Here is a 10,094-nt window from a genome sequence, read left to right as displayed (position 1 = left end):
TTTATTATATTTGGGCTAATAAAGTCGATATATTTATACAGATGTGTTTTAAGCGACCAATGAAAGTAAGTGAGGTTTTCCTTACCTAGGCCGCTTACACAAAATATATTAGCGAAGCTCATATATATATAACTTGTTCACTTTCATTATTTAAATTGTGCTTGTACGGTAGTATTATTTACAAAGAGAAATATGTAAATGAAATATTATAATAATGTACAAATAAAGCAACTAAAATTTTGTTAGTTGAACTTTATTATATTTGGGCTAATAAAGTCGATATATTTATACAGATGTGTTTTAAGCGACCAATGAAAGTAAGTGAGGTTTTCCTTACCTAGGCCGCTTACACAAAATATATTAGCGAAGCTCATATATATATAACTTGCTCACTTTCATTATTTAAATTGTTGCTTGTACGGTAGTATTATTTACAAAGAGAAAAATGATTCGAAAACAATTTATTGGAATTAATTTTCCAATTTATTATTGTTTTGATGTAATCATCTTATAAAAATATGCATATTTAAAATATGCAATATAAAGAGAGGCGCTTGTTTAGGGGCCAAGTCCTCTATAAAAATGATGAAAAAGCAAATATTGTAATCTATTACAATAAAGTACAAATAAAGCAACAAAAATTTTGTTAGTTGAACTTTATTATATTTGGGCTAATAAAGTCGATATATTTATACAGATGTGTTTTAAGCGACCAATGAAAGTAAGTGAGGTTTTCCTTACCTAGGCCGCTTACACAAAATATATTAGCGAAGTTCATATATATATAACTTGTTCACTTTCATTATTTAAATTGTTGCTTGTACGGTAGTATTATTTACAAAGAGAAAAATGTAAATGAAATATTACAATAATGTACAAATAAAGCAACTAAAATTTTGTTAGTTGAACTTTATTATATTTGGGCTAATAAAGTCGATATATTTATACAGATGTGTTTTAAGCGACCAATGAAAGTAAGTGAGGTTTTCCTTACCTAGGCCGCTTACACAAAATATATTAGCGAAGCTCATATATATATAACTTGTTCACTTTCATTATTTAAATTGTTGCTTGTACGGTAGTATTATTTACAAAGAGAAATATGTAAATGAAATATTATAATAATGTACAAATAAAGCAACTAAAATTTTGTTAGTTGAACTTTATTATATTTGGGCTAATAAAGTCGATATATTTATACAGATGTGTTTTAAGCGACCAATGAAAGTAAGTGAGGTTTTCCTTACCTAGGCCGCTTACACAAAATATATTAGCGAAGCTCATATATATATAACTTGCTCACTTTCATTATTTAAATTGTTGCTTGTACGGTAGTATTATTTACAAAGAGAAAAATGTAAATGAAATATTACAATGAAGCACAGCACAAATAAAGCAACAAAAATTTTGTTAGCTGAACTTTATTATATTTGGGCTAATAAAGTCGATATATTTATACAGATGTGTTTTAAGCGACCAATGAAAGTAAGTGAGGTTTTCCTTACCTAGGCCGCTTACACAAAATATATTAGCGAAGCTCATATATATATAACTTGTTCACTTTCATTATTTAAATTGTTTGCATATGCAGAGTAATATTATTTACATTAAACACAAAAAATATAATTTTTATTATATTTTTTAAATATAATTCTGGTTGATCCTGCCAGTAGTTATATGCTTGCCTCAAAGATTAAGCCATGCATGTCTAAGTACACACGAATTAAAAGTGAAACCGCAAAAGGCATCAGTTATGGTTCCATAGATCGATCATTAACAGTTAGTTGGATAACTGTGGTAATTCTAGAGCTAATACATGCAATAATATAAACACGGACCTTATGGAACGTGTGCTTTTATTAGACTAAAACCAAGCGATCTTTATAGATTGTTATATTGGTTGAACTCTAGATAAACATGCAGATCGTATGGTCATCTACAACTAAAAACTTTAAATGGGTAAGAACCTCACCTTTTTTGATATGAAGGTTGAAGTTATATGATATAATGTGCCCAGTGGGCGACTTTTGGTAAGCAGAACTGGCGCTGTGGGATGAACCGAACGTAATGTTACGGTGTCCAAATTAAAGTAAGCGCGGGTAAACGGTGGCGGGAGTAATTATGACTCCCTTAAGATCGCCAAATGCCTCGTTAACTAACTTTTAAAATGTGTTGCGACTAACGAAGTGCAAACTAGCATTGCACTGAGGCCGCGCACATATAAAAATGTATGAAAATTATATATAAAGAGGCGTTTGTTAGGTGCGACAAATCCTCTATAAAAACTAAGAACGAAAGTTAGAGCTAGCGATTGGGTGTAGCTACGGCTCTCTCAGTCGCTTCCCGGGAAACCAAAGCTTTTGGACTCCGGGGGAAGTATGGTTGCAAAGCTGAAACTTAAAGGAATTGACGGAAGGGCACTATCAGGAGTGGAGCCTGCGGCATAATTTGACTCAACACAAGAAAACTTAACAGGTCCGAACATAACATATATATATGAAAGTATATATATGAAAGTTTTAAAAGTTTCAAAATACTTTTGTAATGTGTTGCGACTAACGAAGTGCAAACTAGCATTGCACTGAGGCCGCGCACATATAAAAATGTATGAAAATTATATTATAAATACAAGTACTTGTATGAAACTTTTTTCTACTTGTATGAAACTTTGTACTTGTATGGAAGTTTGTACTTGTATGAAACTTTTTTCTACTTGTATGAAACTTTGTACTTGTATGGAAGTTTGTACTTGTATGAAACTTTTTTCTACTTGTATGAAACTTTGTACTTGTATGGAAGTTTGTACTTGTATGAAAGTTTCTACTTGTATGAAACTTTGTACTTGTATGGAAGTTTGTACTTGTATGAAAGTTTCTACTTGTATGAAACTTTGTACTTGTATGGAAGTTTGTACTTGTATGAAAGTTTCTACTTGTATGAAACTTTGTACTTGTATGAAAGTTTGTATCTTGTACTTGTATGAAAGTTTGTATCTTCATACATTTTTCGTCATGTGAGGTGAGCGGGTCAGAAAACAATTTTAAGAAACGTATGAAAACTTTGGTCAGCCATATAAAACCACTAAGCGTAGCTAACAGACGCTGACAAAGTTTCATACAAGTACTAACATCTACTTATATGAAAGTTTTGAAATTTTTAAAATACTTCAAAAATGTGTTGCTACTATCGAAATGCAAGCTAAAAACACTTAAACGTATGAAAACTTTGGTCAGCCATACAAAACCACTAAGCGTAGCTAACAGACACTGACAAAGTTTCATACAAGTACTAACATCTACTTATATGAAAGTTTTGAAATTTTCAAAATACTTAAAAAATGTGTTGCTGCTAAAGAAGTGCAAGCTAAAAACACTTAAACGTATGAAAACTTTGGTCAGCCATACAAAACCACTAAGCGAAGCTAACAGACACTGACAAAGTTTCATACAAGTACTAACATCTACTTATATGAAAGTTTTGAAATTTTCAAAATACTTAAAAAATATGTTGCTGCTAACGAAATGCAAGCTAAAAACACTTAAACGTATGAAAACTTTGGTCAGCCATATAAAACCACTAAGCGTAGCTAACAGACACTGACAAAGTTTCATACAAGTACTAACATCTACTTATATGAGAGTTTTGAAATTTTCAAAACTATGAAAACTTTGGTCAGCCATACAAAACCACTAAGCGAAGCTAACAGACACTGACAAAGTTTCATACAAGTACTAACATCTACTTATATGAAAGTTTTGAAATTTTCAAAATACTTAAAAAATATGTTGCTGCTAACGAAATGCAAGCTAAAAACACTTAAACGTATGAAAACTTTGGTCAGCCATACAAAACCACTAAGCGTAGCTAACAGACACTGACAAAGTTTCATACAAGTACTAACATCTACTTATATGAGAGTTTTGAAATTTTCAAAATACTTAAAAAATGTGTTGCTGCTAACGAAATGCAAGCTAAAAACACTTAAACGTATGAAAACTTTGGTCAGTCATACAAAACCACTAAGCGAAGCTAACAGACACTGACAAAGTTTCATACAAGTACTAACATCTACTTATATGAAAGTTTTGAAATTTTCAAAATACTTAAAAAATGTGTTGCTTCTAACGAAGTGCAAGCTAAAAACACTTAAACGTATGAAAACTTTGGTCAGCCATACAAAACCACTAAGCGAAGCTAACAGACACTGACAAAGTTTCATACAAGTACTAACATCTACTTATATGAAAGTTTTGAAATTTTCAAAATACTTAAAAAATGTGTTGCTGCTAACGAAATGCAAGCTAAAAACACTTAAACGTATGAAAACTTTGGTCAGCCATACAAAACCACTAAGCGAAGCTAACAAACACTGACAAAGTTTCATACAAGTACAAACTTCCATACAAGTACAGTTTGTACTTGTATGAAAGTTTTTACTTGTATGAAACTTTGTACTTGTTTGGAAGTTTGTACTTGTGAAAGTACTGAAAAGTTTCTACTTGTATGAAAGTTTGTATCTTGTAGTTGTATGAAAGTTTGTATCTTCATACATTTTTCGTGATGTGAGGTGAGCGAGTCAGAAAACAATTTTAATAAACGTATGTAAACTTTGGTCAGCCATACAAAACCACTAAGCGTAGCTAACAGACACTGACAAAGTTTCATACAAGTACTAACGTCTACTTATATGAAAGTTTTGAAATTTTCAAAATACTTAAAAAATGTGTTGCTGCTAACGAAATGCAAGCTAAAAACACTTAAACGTATGAAAACTTTGGTCAGCCATACAAAACCACTAAGCGAAGCTAACAGACACTGACAAAGTTTCATACAAGTACTAACATCTACTTATATGAAAGTTTTGAAATTTTCAAAATACTTAAAAAATGTGTTGCTGCTAACGAAATGCAAGCTAAAAACACTTAAACGTATGAAAACTTTGGTCAGCCATACAAAACCACTAAGCGAAGCTAACAGACACTGACAAAGTTTCATACAAGTACTAACATCTATTTATATGAAAGTTTTGAAATTTTCAAAATACTTCAAAAATGTGTTGCTACTATCGAAATGCAAGCTAAAAACACTTAAACGTATGAAAACTTTGGTCAGCCATACAAAACCACTAAGCGAAGCTAACAGACACTGACAAAGTTTCATACAAGTACTAACATCTACTTATATGAAAGTTTTGAAATTTTCAAAATACTTAAAAAATGTGTTGCTGCTAACGAAATGCAAGCTAAAAACACTTAAACGTATGAAAACTTTGGTCAGCCATACAAAACCACTAAGCGAAGCTAACAGACACTGACAAAGTTTCATACAAGTACTAACATCTACTTATATGAAAGTTTTGAAATTTTCAAAATACTTAAAAAATGTGTTGCTGCTAACGAAATGCAAGCTAAAAACACTTAAACGTATGAAAACTTTGGTCAGCCATACAAAACCACTAAGCGAAGCTAACAGACACTGACAAAGTTTCATACAAGTACTAACATCTACTTATATGAAAGTTTTGAAATTTTCAAAATACTTAAAAAATGTGTTGCTGCTAACGAAATGCAAGCTAAAAACACTTAAACGTATGAAAACTTTGGTCAGCCATACAAAACCACTAAGCGTAGCTAACAGACACTGACAAAGTTTCATACAAGTACTAACATCTACTTATATGAAAGTTTTGAAATTTTCAAAATACTTAAAAAATGTGTTGCTGCTAACGAAATGCAAGCTAAAAACACTTAAACGTATGAAAACTTTGGTCAGCCATACAAAACCACTAAGCGAAGCTAACAGACACTGACAAAGTTTCATACAAGTACTAACATCTACTTATATGAAAGTTTTGAAATTTTCAAAATACTTAAAAAATGTGTTGCTGCTAACGAAATGCAAGCTAAAAACAATATGGAACATTTGGAAGTATGAAACTTTTTAATACGTTGTTGTTGTTGTTGTTGTTGTTGTTGGTTTTGGTGTTGTTGTTGTTGTTATATTGAACATTTTTATTAATATAAGTACAAAGGAAAATCTTCATATAAGTATAAAAATATTAAATTATTACCTTACTTGTATGAAACTTTTTAATACGTTGTTGTTGTTGTTGTTGTTGTTGTTGTTGTTGTTGTTGGTGTTGTTGTTGTGGTTGTTGTTATATTGAACATTTTTATTAATATAAGTACAAAGGAAAATCTTCATATAAGTATAAAAATATTAAATTATTACCTTACTTGTATGAAACTTTTTAATACGTTGTTGTTGTTGTTGTTGTTGTTGTTGTTCTTGTTCTTGTTGTTGTTGTTGTTGTTGATGGTGTTGTTGTTGTTGTTGTTGTTATATTGAACATTTTTATTAATATAAGTACAAAGGAAAATCTTCATATAAGTATAAAAATATTAAATTATTACCTCACTTGACAGAAAATATATGAAAAATTCAATATGGACAATTTATCATATTTTCGATGATATTGCCTAGTTAGTTTACTAAAGAAACCAACATGGTATTATTGGTAAAAATTCAACACATTATAAAACTTGTATTTTTCATACATTTTTGGTCATGTGAGGGTTTCCAAGCGTACTTGTATGAAACTTTTGTACTTGTATGAAACTTTTTCTACTTGTATGAAACTTTGTACTTGTATGGAACTTTTTCTACTTGTATGAAACTTTGTACTTGTATGGAAGTTTGTACTTGTATGAAACTTTTCTCTACTTGTATGAAACTTTGTACTTGTATGGAAGTTTGTACTTGTATGAAACTTTTTTCTACTTGTATGAAACTTTTTTCTACTTGTATGAAACTTTGTACTTGTATGGAAGTTTGTACTTGTATGAAACTTTTTCTACTTGTATGAAACTTTGTACTTGTATGGAAGTTTTTACTTGTATGAAACTTTTTTCTACTTGTATGAAACTTTGTACTGGTTGGAAATTTGTACTTGTATGAAACTTTTTTCTACTTGTATGAAACTTTTTTCTACTTGTTAATAAAAATGTTCAATATAACAACAACAACAACACCAAAACCAACAACAACACCAACAACAACAACAACAACAACAACGTATTAAAAAGTTTCATACTTCCAAACAAGTACAAAGTTTCATACAAGTAGAAACTTTCATACAAGTACAAAGTTTCATACAAGTAGAAACTTTCATACAAGTGAACTTGTATGAAACTTTTTTCTACTTGTATGAAACTTTGTACTTGTATGGAAGTTTGTACTTGTATGAAAGTTTCTACTTGTATGAAACTTTGTACTTGTATGAAAGTTTGTATCTTGTACTTGTATGAAAGTTTGTATCTTCATACATTTTTCGTCATGTGAGGTGAGCGGGTCAGAAAACAATTTTAAGGAACGTATGAAAACTTTGGTCAGCCATACAAAACCACTAAGCGTAGCTACCAGACACTGACAAAGTTTCATACTAGTACTGACATCTACTTATATGAAAGTTTTGAAATTTTCAAAATACTTAAAAAATGTGTTGCTACTAATGAAATGCAAGCTAAAAACACTTAAACGTATGAAAACTTTGGTCAGCCATACAAAACCACTAAGCGAAGCTAACAGGCACTGACAAAGTTTCATACAAGTACTAACATCTACTTATATGAAAGTTTTGAAATTTTCAAAATACTTAAAAAATGTGTTGCTGCTAACTAAATGCAAGCTAAAAACACTTAAACGTATGAAAACTTTGGTCAGCCATACAAAACCACTAAGCGAAGCTAACAGGCACTGACAAAGTTTCATACAAGTACTAACATCTACTTATATGAAAGTTTTGAAATTTTCAAAATACTTAAAAAATGTGTTGCTACTATCGAAATGCAAGCTAAAAACACTTAAACGTATGAAAACTTTGGTCAGCCATACAAAACCACTAAGCGAAGCTAACAGACACTGACAAAGTTTCATACAAGTACTTACATCTACTTATATGAAAGTTTTGAAATTTTCAAAATACTTAAAAAATGTGTTGCTGCTAACGAAATGCAAGCTAAAAACTTTGGTGAAAACTTTGGTGAGCCATACAAAACCACTAAGCGATGCTAGCAGACACTGACAAAGTTTCATACAAGTACTAACATCTACTTATATGAAAGTTTTGAAATTTTCAAAATACTTCAAAAATGTGTTGCTACTATCGAAATGCAAGCTAAAAACACTTAAACGTATGAAAACTTTGGTCAGCCATACAAAACCACTAAGCGAAGCTAACAGGCACTGACAAAGTTTCATACAAGTACTAACATCTACTTATATGAAAGTTTTGAAATTTTCAAAATACTTAAAAAATGTGTTGCTGCTAACGAAATGCAAGCTAAAAACACTTAAACGTATGAAAACTTTTGTCAGCCATACAAAACCACTAAGCGTAGCTAACAGACACTGACAAAGTTTCATACAAGTACTAACATCTACTTATATGAAAGTTTTGAAATTTTCAAAATACTTAAAAAAATGTGTTGCTGCTAACGAAATGCAAGCTAAAAACACTTAAACGTATGAAAACTTTGGTCAGCCCATACAAAACCACTAAGCGAAGCTAACAGACACTGACAAAGTTTCATACAAGTACTAACATCTACTTATATGAAAGTTTTGAAATTTTCAAAATACTTAAAAAATGTGTTGCTGCTAACGAAATGCAAGCTAAAAACACTTAAACGTATGAAAACTTTGGTCAGCCATACAAAACCACTAAGCGAAGCTAACAGACACTGACAAAGTTTCATACAAGTACTGACATCTACTTATATGAAAGTTTTGAAATTTTCAAAATACTTAAAAAATGTGTTGCTACTATCGAAATGCAAGCTAAAAACACTTAAACGTATGAAAACTTTGGTCAGCCATACAAAACCATTAAGCGAAGCTAACAGACACTGACAAAGTTTCATACAAGTACTAACATCTACTTATATGAAAGTTTTGAAATTTTCAAAATACTTAAAAAATGTGTTGCTGCTAACGAAATGCAAGCTAAAAACACTTAAACGTATGAAAACTTTGGTCAGCCATACAAAACCACTAAGCGAAGCTAAAAGACACTGACAAAGTTTCATACAAGTACTAACATCTACTTATATGAAAGTTTTGAAATTTTCAAAATACTTAAAAAATGTGTTGCTGCTAACGAAATGCAAGCTAAAAACACTTAAACGTATGAAAACTTTGGTCAGCCATACAAAACCACTAAGCGTAGCTAACAGACACTGACAAAGTTTCATACAAGTACTAACATCTACTTATATGAAAGTTTTGAAATTTTCAAAATACTTAAAAAATGTGTTGCTGCTAACGAAATGCAAGATAAAAACACTTAAACGTATGAAAACTTTGGTCAGCCATACAAAACCACTAAGCGAAGCTAACAGGCACTGACAAAGTTTCATACAAGTACTAACATCTACTTATATGAAAGTTTTGAAATTTTCAAAATACTTAAAAAATATGTTGCTGCTAACGAAATGCAAGCTAAAAACACTTAAACGTATGAAAACTTTGGTCAGCCATACAAAACCACTAAGCGTAGCTAACAGACACTGACAAAGTTTCATACAAGTACTAACATCTACTTATATGAAAGTTTTGAAATTTTCAAAATACTTAAAAAATGTGTTGCTGCTAACTAAATGCAAGCTAAAAACACTTAAACGTATGAAAACTTTGGTCAGCCATACAAAACCACTAAGCGAAGCTAACAGACACTGACAAAGTTTCATACAAGTACTAACATCTACTTATATGAAAGTTTTGAAATTTTCAAAATACTTAAAAAATATGTTGCTGCTAACGAAATGCAAGCTAAAAACACTTAAACGTATGAAAACTTTGGTCAGCCATACAAAACCACTAAGCGAAGCTAACAAACACTGACAAAGTTTCATACAAGTACAAACTTCCATACAAGTACAGTTTGTACTTGTATGAAAGTTTCTACTTGTATGAAACTTTGTACTTGTTTGGAAGTTTGTATTTGTATGAAAGTTTCTACTTGTATGAAACTTTGTACTTGTATGAAAGTTTGTATCTTGTACTTGTATGGAAGTTTGTATCTTCATACATTTTTC

Source organism: Eurosta solidaginis, chromosome X (assembly GCF_040869045.1).
Source record: "Eurosta solidaginis isolate ZX-2024a chromosome X, ASM4086904v1, whole genome shotgun sequence".
Lineage (NCBI taxonomy): Eukaryota > Metazoa > Arthropoda > Insecta > Diptera > Tephritidae > Eurosta > Eurosta solidaginis.
Note: the sequence above shows the minus strand (reverse complement) of the source record.